Raw genomic sequence first — 17,957 nt, 5'->3', positions numbered from 1 at the left:
TAAGCTTTTCTTCAGTTATGGCGAGCAAGGGCTACTCTATATAGTTGTAGTGTGTGGGTTTTTCTTGTGGCTGTGGCTTCTCTTGTGAAGCCTGGGCTCTAGGCACCCCAGCTTCAGTAGCTGTGGCTCGAGGGCTCTAGAGAGCTAGCTTAGTAGTTGTGGCCCATGGGCTTAGCTGCTCTGAAGCATGTGGAATCTTCCTGGACCAGGAAGCAAACCAGTGTCCCCTGCTTTGCAAGGCAGATTCTTAACCTCTGAACCATCAGGGAAGCCCCTCTGTTTTGTTATATTCATTAGTTTGTTGTATTTTTTAGATTCCACATATAAGTGATAGCATACAGTATTTGTCTTTCTCTGACTTATTTCACTTAGCGTAATGCTGTCTATGGGGTCACACAGAGTCAGACCCAACTGGAGCGACTTAGCAGCAGCAGCAGCAGCAATGCCCTATAAGTGCATCCATGTTGCTACAAATGGCATTATTTCACTCTGTACTACGGTTGAGTAGTATTTCATTGTGTATATGTACCATATCATTTTTATCCATTCCTCTGTTGATGGGCATCTAGGTTGCTTCCATACTTGGCTATTGTAAATAGTGATGCTGTGAACATTGGGTATGTATATCTTTCTAAATTATTGGTTTTTGATTTATGCTTCTTCCTTGCACTGAGGCAAAATTAATCAGGAAATCGTATTGATTATATCTCCTAAAGATCTCAAAAGCCTGTCCAATTCTCACCATCTCCATGCCACCACCTAGGTATAAGCCACCATTACCCCTCTCTGTTATAAGTCTCCTAACTGCTATTTTTGCAGCCACTCTTATCCTCCTTCAATCTACCCTCCACACAGTGGCCAGATTTTCCCAGCATGTTAATTTAAAATGTTTAAACATATGGGAAAGTTGAAATGATTTTATACTGAACACCCTTATACACACCACCGAAATTCAACTTCTACTAGTAGGCTATACTTACACATCATTGGCTATCTATCTATCCCCAGTTCAGTTCAGTTCACTTAGTCATATCCAACTCTTTGCAACCTCATGGACTGCAGCACGCCAGGCCTCCCTGTCCATCACCAACTTCCAGAGTTTACTCAAGCTCATGTCCATTGAGTCGGTGATGATCGTTTAAAAATTGCAAATCTGATCATCCTTTAAAACCTTCTGTAGCTTTCCATTGCCCTGCGAATAAAATTCAAATTCCTGCTCATGGCCTGCCACTCCCTGTGTTAGATGATTGCTGCCTCCAGCACACCCCACACCATGCCTCCTTCCTTTCTCCCCTTTCAGCCACACAATTGTATTTCTCTACTTTTCAATTGTGCCAGCCTCTAGTCTCTTTCACAGCCTTTGCAATGGAATCTTCTTGTTCCTTCTCTTCATTGACCTGATTTCCATTCATCATCCAGGGAAATCTCTCCTGATGCCCCTCTGCCTGACTAGGTCACCTGCCTCTCTTTCCCCTTCACTACATACATCACAATTTTAATAAATTATTCATGTAATGAGTCCTATCATACCTGTGTCAATTCCCTTCCCACCACATCCCAAGAATATGAGATTCAGAGGGGCAGAGAGAGATGGTATTCATATTATTTCATAGCTGTATCCCCCATGCTTAATTAAGAGCAGGTAATAAAATATTTGTGGATTAAGTAAAAATGAAAAAACAGTAACAGAATGTTAGACTATAGGTATCTTTAGAGATCACTGTTACAGGGAACTGGGATCCACATAGATCAAGAAAAATATCTGACTCTGATTGGTCTTTTAAAAGCAACCTTTCTTCTTGCCTGGAGATCCCATGGACAGAGGAGCCTAGCAGGCTACAGTCTATAGGGTCACAAAGAGTCAGACACGACTGAAATGCGTGAGCACAACGCAGCACTATAAGTACTTTAGTTACAATCCTAGACAGCATACTTCAGCTTCTCTTGGCATAGATAAAGCACAGAGTGTTCCCTCCAGCCTAGTATCTCAGCTTCTCAGAGGAGGAGACCATGGCCTGACCTGGAGGATCCTACTCCTTATTTCAAGCAGCCCTCAATTTTTTTCTTACTTGAATCAGACAAGTTGTAAAGAGACCCTGGCAAGCTTATAAGCCTGATTTCAACCATTCCCTTTGTAAATAGCACCTGCAGGACACATGGAAGATCCAATATATCCGCTCTCATTTTGCCTATTGTTGTTAATGTCATTGGAATCATCAGGATATGGATTTTCCAGGTCACAAAAGCACCAGCCACAAAGATATTTTGATGGGACTTTTTATTTTGATTTCCTTTTCCTTAGATAAAGCTTAAATATATGATGAATCATCTCTAAGTACTTAACTAATGGATGAATTGAGCCCACCATATTGACAGTAATATTAGCAGCAGCAGCATCTACTCCTCCAAGGTTTCTATTTGGTAGGGGAGGAGATAGCTGTGGAAAAAATAAGGGTAAAGCCCACTCTTAGAAGCAAACTGGATCAGGATATCAAGTCCCAGAAGCAACTCAGAGTGAACTACGATGTCATAGGCTGTGATCAGTGTTTTTCTTCCATGTAGATACTTCACATGAAACTGAGCATTGCTTTTAGAAGTTGGCAGAAAGGGTTTCCTCCCACAATGGTATATTTATGACCTCTGAAGTTAATGGAAAGAAATAGAATGAGGAAGTTTATATAGGCACCATTATAGCAAACATTGGATTTTGCAAGGCTTGAGCAAGAGCCATGGAAATTGGGCCATATCAAGGATTCCACAGGATTATCTGAATATGGAGTGTGAATGTAATGCATTGATTCCAGAGCATTGCTCCAAGCCTACTGAACAAAATCTCCAGGAAATTCCATCATTTTTTATCAAGCTTCTTGGGTGATTCTAATACAAACGGATCACAGTTTGAGGAAGATTGTATTTGAGGAGAAATTACGTTGGCTATATTATTTGCACCAACTCTGCATCATGATAACACATTGGATTTGATTAACCTGGATGTTATTCATTGCGAGGCAACCATGGTGAGATGGAAGGAGCCTGAACTTGAACTCACATTGACAGAAGCTCAAGTCTTGACTACTTACCAACCTTAGTCAAGTTCATTATCCAATCTAGGTCTTGATCTAGTTGCCTGGAAAATAGGGATAACTGGACTGCTTTGGAGTAATTGAAGATATCAAATGAGGTAATATGCTTTGTCACTTCTAACCCACTGTGAAAAAAAGATCATTATTAGTGATCTAGAGATAGCAATCTGTGGTTCATAATCTCTTAAGCCCTTCTTTTCCTGGGTGTTTAGCTATGTCTTAATCATTCATTATAATGAAGTAGTCTCCAGTGTATAGCAACAATACAAAAAATATCCAAAAAGCTCCTTACTTTGCTATATCATCCATTGTGGAATTTCCTACTTCATCTGATTAGATAGTAAGTTTTGCAAAAGTGTTCCATTTGATGGAGAGAGAGACTGTGTCAGCTTTTTGTTAAGAGGTTGTAGAAACCATAAACAATCTTTCCACCCTTTTCCTTAACAACCTTCTTTCTTACCATGGCCCATCGTTTATCTCCTATGTCAGGGAGATCAAACCTGCCTTCCTCACAGGGTTATTGTTCAGAATCTCACTTTTTATCTACAGAAGGAAATTCACCATTCTGTCAAAACAAATTCCATAGAAATACAAATGCTGTGGTCATTATGAGGAATGAATGGTGTTTCAAATATTAGTACTTCTTTCTCATTTACCACATTAGAATTTATTGACCTATACCAGCAGAGGGTTCCTTTCATACTTGGAAAAGGGAGATAGAATATATAGTTAGTATTGCCTATAAGTGACAAAATACACCTATAGGGAGTAGATCATGTTTTTCTTTCCTGTATTTCAGCAAAGGAGGATAAATGTCTCTTATTTTGTTTTTCTTTGTCACTGATTGAGGCAGAAATTAATACAACAAGCAAGTAAAATATTTTGGTATAATAGTTAATGCAAAAGTTAAAATCATTGGCATTTGCTAAGGAAAAAATGTCTCTTTATAGAAGGGCAGAGAACTTGAGTCAAATATTTTTACCCTTTTATTGTCTTTATCTGCTTACTCTGGGGGAAGGAATCTAATTGCTCCTTCTAAGTATGATTTTCTAGTTAGCCAAAGGTTCATTTTGTCTTCAGAAAGTTGAAACTTCTTTGTGAAAATCTATGGGAACTGATGGGTCCCAACAGTAAAAGTGTTTATTTATTTATGGATTTTTTTATTGGGATATAATTGCTTTGCCATGTTGCATTAACTTCTGCTGGACAATAACATGAGTTGGCCATATGTATACTCATATCCCCTGTTAAGCCTCCCTCCCACCCCCGCCCATTCTACCAGTAAAATCTTTTTAAATTTTTCCCATTTGAAAACAGGGAAGGGAGCCATTCCCTTACAAAACAGTTTATGTCAATAATTTATGTTTGAACTGTAGTCAGAGTGCATATTGGGAATATATTTGCTTTTCCATCCTTTCCAATATTCACTATTCATAAATTGACATCTTTGAAGAGAGTTCATTGGTTTTCAGTTGCTATGAAGAAAGAAATGTCTAGACTTTTCTGAATCTTCTTGCTTTTGACATTCTTTATTGCCCTCAATCAATTTGTCCTTCTTAATTCCTAAGTATCATCTTACATTGTGCCTCTGACAGATGGGGAGTAGCTCCGAAGATGGGAGATGTCCTTAATGTTTTTGGATTAATGGAAATGCTATTATTAATTTTCAGGTCTTTTCTATCACTTCTGAAACCAGCTCTGTTACAATCATTTGTTGGCAAAGCATCTGAATGCACAAAGCCAGGTTGGGGTAGGGGGAGATACCCTGACTGCTTCCTAAGGAATCAAACTGCAAGGGGTACTAAACATCCCTGCAAAAGTACAATGAGATGGGGAACTCCTCCCGGAAAGACTATGGTATTAGCAAGAAGAAATACTGTCTTCTTTTTTTTTTTTTTTGAAATACTGTCTTCTTGAGTAGAGAAGTGAGACAGGGACCCCATGCCTGAACAGCAATTCATAGCTGATGAATGACAGATTTGATTAGAGACTGGGCTTCTGTTTTCCTGAATGGGGTATGTAACTTGGGCCAGGCATGAATTGCTAAGGACATAGGGAAAGGCGGAGAAGGGTGGCCTCCATTGGACATTTCCTTTATCCCTTCCACTAGGCAGCATTTCTCAAAATAAATGTTGTATCAATACAAATATTTAAAGAACGTCGGAGATGGACACCACATCATCGGGGCAAGAACTGGCCCAACTCTGAATGCACTAGGTCCCTGTTGCTGGATTGAGTGTGGTTGTCACAGGCAGCCTGTTTTTCTCTGGGCCTGAAGATAAATCCAAGCGTTGAGTGGACTGCAGAGGGAAGATGCACTTGCAATACCCTAAGAACACCTGAGGATCTCTGGGTTCCTGGGGCATTGGAATGGCAGCTCTCCTTGGGAAGAAGTAAGGGTGGAAATTTTCCACACTCTGCCAATGACTGGGTTACCTGTATCTGCCTTGTCCCTAGCACCCAGCTGCTTTGCCTGCCAATTTAGTCTCCTAAGCTCTGGCTTTGCTAGGATGTTGATCTCTTTGTTTTTAAATTATTAGACTTTAAAAAATTAGAGAAGTATTAGGTTTGCAGAGAAATTAAACAGAAAGTACAGAGTTGCTATATACTACCGTTCCCCTCCCCCTGCAAGTTTCTCCTGTAATTAACGTCTTCCGTTGGTGTGGTGGTGGTGTGATACGTTAATACAATTGATTAACCAACATTGGTGCGTTATTCATTGAAGTCCATAGTTTACATTTGGGTTCACTCTTGGTATTTTACAGTGGTATGGGTTTTAGCAAATGCTTGATGTCATGTATCCACAATTACATTCTCATACAGAATCTTTTTGCTGCCATAAAAATCCCCTGCACTCCAACCCCTCACAACCACTGGTCTTTTTTACTGTCTCTATAGTTTTGCCTTTTTCCAGAATGTTATATAGTTGGAATCAATCATACAGTATACAGCCTTTTCCAACTTGCTTATTTCACTTATCAATATGCATTTAAGTTCCTCTGTGTATTTTGCGGCTTAATAACTCATTGATTTATTTTTTTTTCACTGTGGTAAGAACACTTAACGGGAGATGTACCCTCTTAACAAATTTTTAAGTGCACAATACAGTATCATTGATTTTAAGGAGAGAAAGAAAAGGATGGAAGATCTAAGAAACAATAATATTTAAAAAAATTCCCTGGAGAAGATGGGAGGTCTGCATTTATTTTGCTGGTTTTCTTGGTTTTATTATTGGCTACAAATGATTGTTCCTATTTACTTGTTTTGCCATGTATAGTGCACAATCAGTAGCAATGCTTAAACACGTAATATGCCTACTTCTAAGCTTCTGTATGGATTGTGTCCCCCAGACCAAAGCTTTGTGCCACTCTGTACTTGCTGCAAAGTGTAGTATCTTTTTCATTAAATTCACTTTCCTAATATCTCTCATGTGTTCTATTACAAGTTATTTCTGGGTACTTGAAGATACATATACTTGAAAATGTGTTGTGTTTCACCTATTCCTCCTGTTTTTATACTTATTTGTCTTTGGAGCAAAGCACATTTGCTTAATTGAGACACACAGTTTGGATGACTGTCTGGTGTCTATTTCTAAGATTAGGATGATGTTGAACAGCTCTTCTTGTTGCTTAGCTATTGAATCTCTCATTTTGGTTTTTCTTCACCTTTCTTTCTGTAAAGCTGAACCCTGACACCATCATTCCCTTTGCTCTCCCTTCAGTAAATCATGGGCAGTGACAAGGAAGGGATCAAATAAGTGACATTTATTGAGCACCTACTATACATCAGGGACTTTATAAATTGTTACCTATTATCTGTGTTTGAAAAAGACAAAGGACAAAACAGGAGACATGAGTCTCAGGTTAAGTAACCCAACTAGTACGTAATAGGCCCGACCCTACATTTCAGATCCCAAAGCCCATGTGTTTAGTTCTTCACCAAAATGTACTCCAGATTCTCAGGGTGTGATTCATGAACCAACAGCATTAGCTTCTTCTGGGAGCTTGTTGGAACTGAAGAATGTTGGGCCCTAAGCCAGATTCAATCAGAATATTCATTAGAACATTGGTTGACCTAAAATCACAATAAATTTTAAGAAGCATTGACTGGACCTTAATATTTAAGGTACTTGATACTATAGCCCGGTTGATGTGAACATTGGCCTAAGACACACCCCATTTATCAGTCTTTTTTTTTTAAACTTTTATTGAACTATAGTTGATTTACATTATTGTGTTAGTTTGAGGTATACAGCAAAGTGATTCAGTTATATATATATTATATATATATGGGCTTCCCTGGTGGCTCAGATGGTAAAGAATCGGCCTGCAATGCGGGAGACCTGGGTTGGTTCCATGGATGGGGAAGATCCCCTGGAGAAGGGAATGGCAACCCACTCCAGTATTCTCTTGCCTGGAGAATTCCATGGACAGAGGAGCCTAACAGGCTACAGTCCATGGGGTTGCAAAGAGTTGGACACGACTGTGTGACTAAGCACACACATTTATACACACACACACACACACATTGAAGTGAAGTGCAAGTTGCTCAGTCGTGTCCGACTCCTTGTGACACCATGGACTGGAGTGGGTAGCCTTTCCCTTCTCCAGGGGATCTTCCCAACCCAGGGATTGAACCCAGGTCTCCCACATTGCAGGTGGAATCTTTACCAGCAGAGCCCCCAGGGAAGCCCAAGGATACTGGAGTGGGTAGCCTATCCCTTCTCCAGGGGATTCCCGACCCAGGATTGAACCGGGGTCTCCTGCATTGCAGGTGGATTCTTTACCAACTGAGCTATCAGGGAAGCACCACATAAAATGGCTGCTGCTGCTAAGTCGTGTCAGTCATGTCTGACTCTGTGCGACCCCATAGACGGCAGCCCACCAGGCTCTGCCGTCCCTGGGATTCTCCAGGCAAGAACACTGGAGTGGGTTGCCATTTCCTTCTCCAATGCATGGAAGTGAAAAGTGAAAGTGAAGTCGCTCAGTTGTGTCCGACTCTTAGCGACCCATGGACTGCAGCCTACCAGGCTCCTCCATCCATGGGATTTTCCAGGCAAGAGTACTGGAGTGGGGTGCCATTGCCTTCTCCGACATATAATGGAAGAGACTGTAAAAAAGAATATATATATATATATATATATATATATATATATATATATACACACATATATACACACACACACACACATATTCTTATTACAAGGTATTGAGTATTGTTCCATGTGCTGTACAGTAGGTCCTTGTGGTTGTCTATTAATAATAACGTGTATAATTCCATCTCAAGCTCCTAACTTATCCCTTTCCCCTTTGGTAACCGTGTTTGTTTTTGATGTCTGTTTAGTCTGTTTCTGTTTTGTAAATAAATTCATTTGTATCTTTTTTAAAGGAGTTTTAAAGATATTTATTTGGCTGTGTCAGGTCTTAGTTACAGCACATCAGATCTTCAATCTTTGTTGCAGGTGTAGCAGGGCTTCCATACCACCCTAAAAGGGGCAAAATGCAGCCAGTTCTAGTTGTAAGATGTTGTTCTGGGTGCTCTACCTCTGTCCCTGCTCTTTTTTTTCTCTTTGCCCTTCTTCACACTGTTCTGTACCCTAAGAAACCAACCTTAATGAACTGCTTCACAGGGGCTCTCTTGCCGCGTGGATTTTGGTTGGGATTGGCCAAAGGAAGGGACCAGTAGGAGATTGAATGGTGAGATCAATATAGTTCTTCCCCTGGCTCCTTCCTACTGGATCACGTTGGTTACGTTCCTCTGCCTAGAACTATAGCTCCTAGCAGGTGGCCTTCTCCAGCTGGAGGTATGGCCACCACTCTTTCCCTTCACCTCCTTTAGACGTAGGACAGGTAGTCTTGACTGTGGTCAGTTTCACTGTCCCTCATTACTTTTCTTTAACCCCAACCACCCTTTTATAAATAGTCCTTTTGTTACTTTTCCCTCAAGATCACACTCATAGTTTTAGTATTCCATTGTTTCTGGCTGGGACCCTCATTGATACAGTAATTGGTATTGGGGGTATTCTTAAAAAGTGGTCCCTGAAAATAGAATTTTAGGTTTGTTGCTCACATATTTGAGGAGCATTGTGGGCGCTTGGCAAAGTAAAAGATGCTTAGTTAGTTTGTTGGAATGAGTGGAAAAAATGGTCTTCCAATCTTTGTGCCTCTAATAACCAGAAAAACTCAGATGACCATAAATTAAGAGGGATTGCTCTCTAAGGTTTCCCAGTATGTAGAGATGGTCATTGAAAGATATATGTTCCCTTAAAAGATTCAGTTGGCTCTCTACAGCAGACATCTCTGCTTCTGATTATGTATGCTGATAAGAATTAAGAAGAAAGCATTTCTCGGTCAATACTTGGTTACCAAGTCCTAGACTTTATTGCTTTGCTCTAGTAATGATAGCACATCTGGACTAGCAAGAATGTCATCAATATGATGGATGAGCCTATGTAAAGACAATGAAGATTCCTCCAGAGCCCATTATAACAAAGAGCCACAGAGCGTTTCTTAGGTCAGAAAGTAAAGACAAACTGTTCTCTGTCATGTGAATGCACCATTATACTTAGACTCCAAGGACATCTTACAAGGTATCTCCTCTGACCTAGAAACTCAGTTTACGTTGAAGAAAGCACAGCTGTGAGTTCATGCTGTGGAATTCATTGGTCTTACCACATGTCTCAGCACCCCCAAAGTAGCTGGTTTGATAGAAGAATGAAATGGTTTACTCAAAGGTCAGTTATAGAAAGCGCTGATAGACAATGCTTAGTGAGGCTGGAGAGATGTCTTACATGATAGACTATATACTTTAAGTTGCTATTGTTATGTTTAGTCACTAAGTCATGTCCAACAGCTTGCAACCCTATGGACCATAGCCTACCAGGCTCCTCTGTCCAGGGGATTCTCCAGGCAAGGAGAATTGACTGGAGCGGGTTGCCATTATACTGTTCTATAGCCCTCATAGCAGAAACCCATGGGTTCAGGGACCAAGATGTGCAACTGGCAGTGTCCCTTCTTGTTGTTACACTTAATAACCTACTTAAGTAGTTTTTCCTATGTGTCTACATGAACTTGGGTTCAATGAGCCTGAGGACTCTAGTGCCCAAGGAAGGCACTAGCATTTTTACATAAGAAACAAGTCATGGTGCTATTATATTGCAAGCTGAGAATGCCTCTTAAATAGGTAGGGCCCCTCACACCACTAAAGTTACAGGTAGAAAAGAGGTACTAGCTCAGGTGATTATCAAGAAGAAATTGAGTTGCTTATCCACAGTGGTTACAAGGAGAACTGTGTCTAGAGCTCAGGGAATTTATCGAGACATCTGTCAGTTTTCCAATGCTCAGTCATCCTGGTCAGGGGAAAACTGCAGCAAACCAATAAAAATGGTCACTAAGAAACCATGTCCTTTCCACAGTGAAGGTTTTGGTCAATCCTCCAGGTAAAGAAATTCAGCTGAAGTGTTGGCAGAAAGTCACAGGAGAATTTGAAATGAGTATTAACACAGATCTCATGAGCAGCTACCTGAGTGAGATAGAAGCACCTTTGTTTGATGTTAATTAACTGTTTCTTCCAACCTCTTTCTCCTCCAGCTAGCTTCTGGGTACAATGCTGGTGGTACCTAAGATTTTAGGTTTCTGGTGGGTGTATCAGAGAACTGATATTACCCTGCAATGATCTGGCTGTCAGGAGTCAGGAAATGTTCTGATTGTATGTGATACATAGTAAATAGTTCAGGCTTTATGGTCCATCCAGTTTTAGTTGTAACTACTCATCTTTGCCATTGTTGAGCAAAAGCAGCTATTAACAATATAAAAAAAAAGAAAAAGAAAAATATGTGTGTGTGCGCCTGTGGCCCAATAAGACTAATGACAAAAACAAATGGCCAGACTGCTGGCTGGAATTTGCTGACTTTTGCAGTAAGTGATGGGAACATGAGATTTTTTTTTTTAATATTTATTTTATTTGGATGCACATGGTCCTCATTGTAGCATGTGGGATCTAGTTTCCTGACCAGGGGTTTAACCTGGGCTGCCTGCATTGGGAGCATGGAGTCTTAGCCACTGGACCACCAGGAAGGTCCTGAGACCTGAGATTTTTTTATTCAGACAAGAGTAGATGCTGAGGGTAAAAGGAATGAACTGTGCAGGTATTCTCTGTCTGCCCCACCAGAGTTCCTCTCTGCAGTTTTCAAAACTGCTTTGTGCTTTGCTCCTTGGCCCTCTAATTTTCAGTTGGGTTTGGCCAACTGGGTCCAATAGCAGGAGATAAAAACACAGGAGGAGAGAACGTTTAGGGTATTCCCCAGGCACCCTCCCTGCTGGGCTGACAGTTGTTAAAGGCTGGCTTCCTTCTACCACAGCTCCTCAGAGGTGGTCTCTTTTTAAACTATACATGGCGTTCTCTCTGGATTCTAGTAATCACTCTGTCTGCTTGCCCTTCAGGCCTAGGTGGTAACTGTCCTCTGATGCTGCTAACTTTAAAGTGCTTCAGTATCCCTTAATAGTTCCCTTTACCATTTCTGGTTCTTGTTCTTTAGTTGCTAAGTTGTATCTAACTCTTTTGCAAGCCCCTGGACTGTAGCCTGTCAGGCTGCTCTGTCCATGGAGTTCTCCAGGCAAGAACACTGGAGTGGGTTGCCATTTCCTCCTCCAGGGGATCTTCCTGACCCAGGGATCGAACCTGCATCTCCTGCACTGGCAGGCGGATTCTTTACCGCTGACCATGCTTACTCATTATAAATAATTATTTCATTATGTCCTCTTCAGTTCCCATTAGAATCTGCCATCTGTTTCCTACTAGAACTTAGATTTAAAAAAAAGTCATTGATTGTAAGACACTCTCCACTTCAGAGATGTTAAAATGTGTGTGTTGGGGGGGGGTGCATTTCAGGATCAATGAACTATGCTAATTGCAACATCTTCCTGATGAATGAATGAATCAAGGAATGATTCGTATTCAGAGTGCAGCTTACCTCAGAGGACAGATGCAGTGGAGTGTTGTGCCAGATGGTGTGTTATTCAAAATGAACTTCAACAATCAGAATCAACATTGATTCTTCTTATGTACCTAGATGGTTTTTGGCAGTCTTGAGACGGATAATCAATATGAAGGTCATGTCCTTGCCTAGGACGCCTAATTGTTACATCAGAATGAAAATATCAGAATGCTCTTGAGTCATTCCCTTTCTCTGGAAATGAGATGACTCCAAAGGAAAAGCTACTGACAGGGATACGATTTGGTGTTTGGTGAAGCAGGGCTAATGACTGTTGCTTGTGACTCTTCATGACCTGAGTTCAGAGCTTTCTACAGAACAGTATGAGAAATCATCAGTCCTCACAAGCTGCAGTTAACACACATTCACTGCCTGTGTGACAACTGGAATATGTTCTGGCCCAGCCTACTTGAACAGCCATGGGCCTTCTTTGAGCTTCTCAGGTGGTGCTAGTGGTAAAGATCCCCCTGCCAATGCAGAAGATGTAAGAGATGTAGGTTTGATCCCTAGGTCAGGAAGATCCCCTGGAGGAGGGTATGGTAATGCACTCCAGTATTCTTGCCTGGAGAATCCCATGGACAGCGGAGCCTGGTGGGCTTCAGTCCATGGGGTCGCAAAGAGCTGGGCACAACTGAAGTGACTTAGCACACACTCACGGGTCTTCTTTACAGACATCACTTAGTCGAGGCTGCCTGTCTAGAACTTACCAACTCTTTAGCAAAGCTACTGACCTGAACTGCATAGGCTGTCTGATTGCTGAAATCTAGCAATAACTGAGGTTACTCAGGCCAGTACAAGGGCTACTGTGCCTTTGGAAAAGTCTGCTGTGTTTCATTTTTCCAATTTTTAAGTTCCTAATTGTTCCCATAGAGACAAACAAGCAAGTGTCTCTTCTCTGGCCCTTCTCTGGAGCAAAGCTACTCAGAGCACGGGTCCATGATAAAATACGGAACTTATATCAGAATATAAATCAACGTGCTGCTTCCTTTGCTGAGAAAGATTTGCTATCAACAAAATATCAGCCAGACTAAATAATGCATTTATGGACATTGCTGATTTACATTCTGGGGCCAGCTCCCGATTTTTTTTTTTTTGAACCACTAACAAATGGTCCAGGGACCAGTAGCCAGTAGGAGGACTATACTCCAAGGAGCATTACTCTGGAGGGTCTTAGAACTCAGTCTTTTCACAGGACCATCGCCTAGAAGTGCTGCCACTTGCTGAGAAATGTGAGTATTACTTCGTATTCCAAGAAGTGCCTCTTTTCTCCAAGCCTTTGTATCCATGTTTAGTCTCAGAGGGTATCAGAAACCCACTTAATAGCCTGCCCAGCAGTCAAATGGAATTCCTTGAGACTAACAGACACATTCAAAGATACTCAGAGAGAAGGATTCAGATTTGCTCTGTGGTCAGACAACATTTCAGTTCCATTTGAAATCAGTTTGTTAGTCCCAGGGCACTGCTGCCTAAGTATAACATTATTCTACAGGGAAACTTGTCACTTCTGATGGAGAGAGAGACAAACAGACAAAACAAAATTCCAACCTCTAGTGCACTTAAATTCAATTTCCCCCGAGTTCCAACATAGCCATAGAACAAACAGGAAAATAAATCCTTAGGCTGAGCATCTTCAAAAATGATACCATAATAATAGAAATGTATTCCTTGTATATATAAACCATATCTTCTTTATCTATCTGTCCGTCAGTGAACATTCAGGTTGCTTTTTTGCCTTGGCTATTCTAAATAGTACTGCTATGAACATTGGGATGCATGTGTCTTTTTGAATTAGAGTTTCATCTGAATATATGCCCAGGAATGAGATTGCTGGATCATATGGCAACAATATTTTTAGTTTTTTAAGGAACCTTCATCCTGTTTTCCATAGCGGCTTACCAATTTACATTCCCACCAACAGTGTAGGAGGGTTCCCTTTTCTCTACACCATCTCCAGCATTTGTTATTTGTAGACTTTTTTTCATGATGGCCATTCTGACTGGTGTAAGGTTGGACTTCATTGTAGTTTTCATTTTCATTTCTCTAATAATTAGTGATGTTGAGCATCTTTTCATGTGCCTATTGACCATCAGTATGTCTTTGAAGAAGTGTCTGTTTATGTCTTCTTCCTGTTTTTTTTTTTAGTATTCAGCTGTATTAGCTGTTTGTATGTTTTGAAAATTAAGCCCTTGTCAGTTGCATCATTTGCAAATATTTTTTCCCGGTCCATGGGTTGTGTTTTCATTTTGTTTGTGGTTTCCTTTGCTATGGACTGGAATGGAATACTACTTATCCATTAAAAACAATGGAATATTGCTATTTATAGCAACATGGATGGACCTAGAGACTATCATACTAAAGTACCAAGAAAGACAAATAGCATATGATATCACTTACATGTGGAACCTAAAATATGATACAAATTTACTTATTTACAAAGCAGAAACAAACTCACATAGAAAACAAATTTATGATTGCCAGAGGGGAAAGGGGGTGGGGAGGGATAAATTAGGAGTTTCTGATTAGCAGATACACTCTATATATAAAATAGATAAACAACAAGATTCTCAAGTATAGCACAGATATTCAATATCCTGTAATAAACTATACTGGCAAAGAACATGAATACATATATATTATCATCTGAATCACTTTGTTGTACATCAGAAACTAACACATTGTAAATCAACTAAACTTCAATTATTAAAAAAAATAATAGAAATACATTTTCATGGTGCACATTCTACAGCGAAATTGATTCTGCTTAACAAAGCTACTTGCCTTGCATCATTCCTGTCTTTCAAGATGAGTTAAGCATACTTCTAAGTTTGTAATGCAAACTTTAAACATTGGCCAAAAGCAGAGATGCAATGACTTTGGTAAGTGTTGATGTCGGTGATTATACTGGTATCCTTCTCACTTCATCCAGAATAGTGACTCACACTTTTGACTGCACATGAGAATCCCCTCAGAAGCTTTTAAAGTCTCCCCAGGACCTGTCTACACCCAGGAAATTTACATCTTAATCTCCAGTGATGACACATAGGCATCAGTCTTCTAAAACTCCCCCAGTCCATGGAGTCACAAAGAGTCAGACACAACTGAGTGCGCACACACACACATAATTCAGTGTGCATCCAAGGTTAAGAAAGACTGACACAAAGGGTATTGAGAGAACTGTAGGCTAAGGGTAGAATGATTGCTAAAACAGACATACCCCTTAGGGCACTAAGCTGAGGGGAACCTTCCAGCACCTCTTCTGTTACTCCAGTTTTCAAAGTTAATATTGTTAAAAAGGAGTTAAAACTGCAAGGAGAGGAAATATGACTTCTTGTGAAGATGAAATGAGATCATGTGCATGCAATGTTTGGATTCTCAATCAGCCTGCTATTCATTTCTGATGAAATTAGTGAAGGATTATTAATAGAATTTATTGATAAAAAGAGAGCTGCAGACAACAGGAATGGATGCAGCAAATTTGAAGTGATTTTCCGTTGTGATTTGGGTCTCTACAAGGCACACTGCCCATGAGTCCTGCCAGACTTGAGAAAAAGAGCCAAATTTTTGTTATGCTTAACACACATTCCTACTCAAGCTTCTGTCACTGTTCCAGAATTATATTCACAATGAGTGCACTTCAGTTGAAGGCAACAGATCACTGTGTGTGGTCTGCAGAGCCTTGGGCAACCTAAAACCTTTTTGAGGGGTCAGCAAGGCCAAAGCTGTTTTCCTTATTTACTTTTTTTTTGCTGTGTTGACATTTCCTGGGGTGGTCCAGAAGCAATGGTGAATAAAACTGCAGACACCTCATTACTTTGTTTGCCCAAGTACACACATAGGAAAAAAAGTAGCATACCACTTTCATTTTTAAAAGTCCTGATGAAGCAGTAAAAGTTATTAATGTGTTTAAATCTTGACCTTTAAGTACGTGTGATTTTTCAGATGTTTTATGCATGCTCAAGTTTGAAGATTGTCTCAGGGAAAAGCACTTGGGCCTTTTAGTTGCATATTGAACTGGCTACATTTTTCACCATTTTTATTTTAATGAATGAATGAATGACAGATAAAGTGTAATTATTTAGGCTTGAAGACTGGGCACACATTTTCTCAAAATGAACAAAAAGAGCTTGTCATTTCAAGGAAAATAACTGACAGTATTTGCTCTCAATGATAAAACTTGAGTGTTGAAGCAAAAACTAGAATTTGGAAAACTTGTGTACACTGTTCTTTATGACAGCTTCCCAATACATAGAGATATTTTTGATAGGATCGGTGAGGACATTAACCAAGGTGAATTTTTTATATTATATAACAAGTTTTATTGACCTTTGGAAGATCTGCCTAACTCAGTGAGCCAATATGTTCTCAATGACCAATGCGTGAGTTATAAAATCGTGTGTGGGTTGCAAGTTAGACCAATGGATTTTGTTTTATTGTTTTATTTTTTTTTAATTTTAATGGGAGGCTAATTACTTTACAATATTGTGGTGGTTTTTGCCATACATTCACATGAATCAGCCATGGGTGTTCATGTGTTCCCCATCCTGAACCCCCCTCCCACCTCCCTCCCCATCCCATCCCTCTGGGTCATCCCAGTACACCAGCCCTGAGCGCCCTGTCTCATGCATCGAACCTGGACTGGCGATCTGTTTCACATATGATAATATACATGTTTCAATGCTATTCTCTCAAATCATCCCACCCTCGCCTTCTCCCACAGAGTCCAAAAGTCTGTTCTTTACATCTGTGTCTCTTTTGCTGTCTCACATTTAGGGTCATCATTGTTTTATTGTTTTATTTTGCCACACTATATGGCATGCGGAATCTTAGTTCCCCAACCAGCGATTGAACCTGTGCTCCTTGCAGTGGAAGCATGGAATCTTAACCACTGGACTACCAGGGAGGTCCTAGACCAATGGATTTTAATGCAACACAGTGTAAAAAGTTTTCCATACCCGATCGGGTAGAGAGGGAGGTGGGAGGGGGGATTGGGATGGGGAATACATGTAAATCGATGGCTGATTCATGTCAATGTATGACAAAAACCACTACAATATTGTAAAGTAATTAGCCTCCAACTAATAAAAATAAATGGAAAAAAAATTCCATACAATTAAAAAAAATTTTCCATATTGGCATCAATATTTAAGGAACTACTACTTCCTGAGTTTTGATGAAGTATCAAAGAAAAATACCCAGATAGCTAAAAGGGCTATTAAACTCTCTTTTCTGTGAAGTCTGATTATCTTCATATACTTTAATTAAAAGAACATTGATATTGCAATGGACTGAATGGAAAAGCATACTTGAAAATCTAGAAGTCTGCTTTTATGGCACAATTTTGAAGAGTTGCAATAATGCAAAATAATGCCACTTACTGACTTTTTAAAAATTTTGTGATGCATATGCAGTTTTTCTTAAAAATGTTATCTACATTAACATGAGTTTATTATTTTTTCCTAAATGAATTGAAGTGTAAGTTTTGAAAAATGTGTTCAGTCTTAATTTAGGTACAACTGACATATAATATTATTAGAGTTTCAGGTATAAAATGTAATGATTCAATATTTGTGTATCTTGTGAAGTGATCAACATATATAGTTAACATCATCATCCATATTTACAAAATATTTTTTCTTGTGATAAGCATTTTTAAGATCCACTATCTAAGCAACTTTTAAATGTGAAATACAGTATTATTTACAATAGTCACCTTGCTATTATATAACATTCCTGTGACTTATTCATTTTATAGCTAGAAATTTGTGCATTTTTGACCCTCTTTACCCATTTCACCAACTACCACCTCTGCCTCTCTGGTGACCACCAATCTGTTCTTGAGTTTGGAGTTTGTTTATTCGTTTTCTTTTTAGACTTCACATGTA

General features: G+C 39.8%; 1 protein-coding gene across 1 annotated transcript in view; it reads left to right on the top strand.

Annotated features, from left to right (window-relative positions):
* Window positions 1-17,957, top strand: part of SYTL5 (synaptotagmin like 5) — a 171,210-nt gene that overhangs the window by 139,936 nt on the left and 13,317 nt on the right. The gene's annotated exons all lie outside the window — the stretch shown is intronic.

This window comes from Cervus elaphus, chromosome X (assembly GCF_910594005.1).
Source record: "Cervus elaphus chromosome X, mCerEla1.1, whole genome shotgun sequence".
NCBI classification, from domain to species: domain Eukaryota; kingdom Metazoa; phylum Chordata; class Mammalia; order Artiodactyla; family Cervidae; genus Cervus; species Cervus elaphus.
Note: the sequence above shows the minus strand (reverse complement) of the source record. Positions and strands in the feature narration are given on the sequence as shown.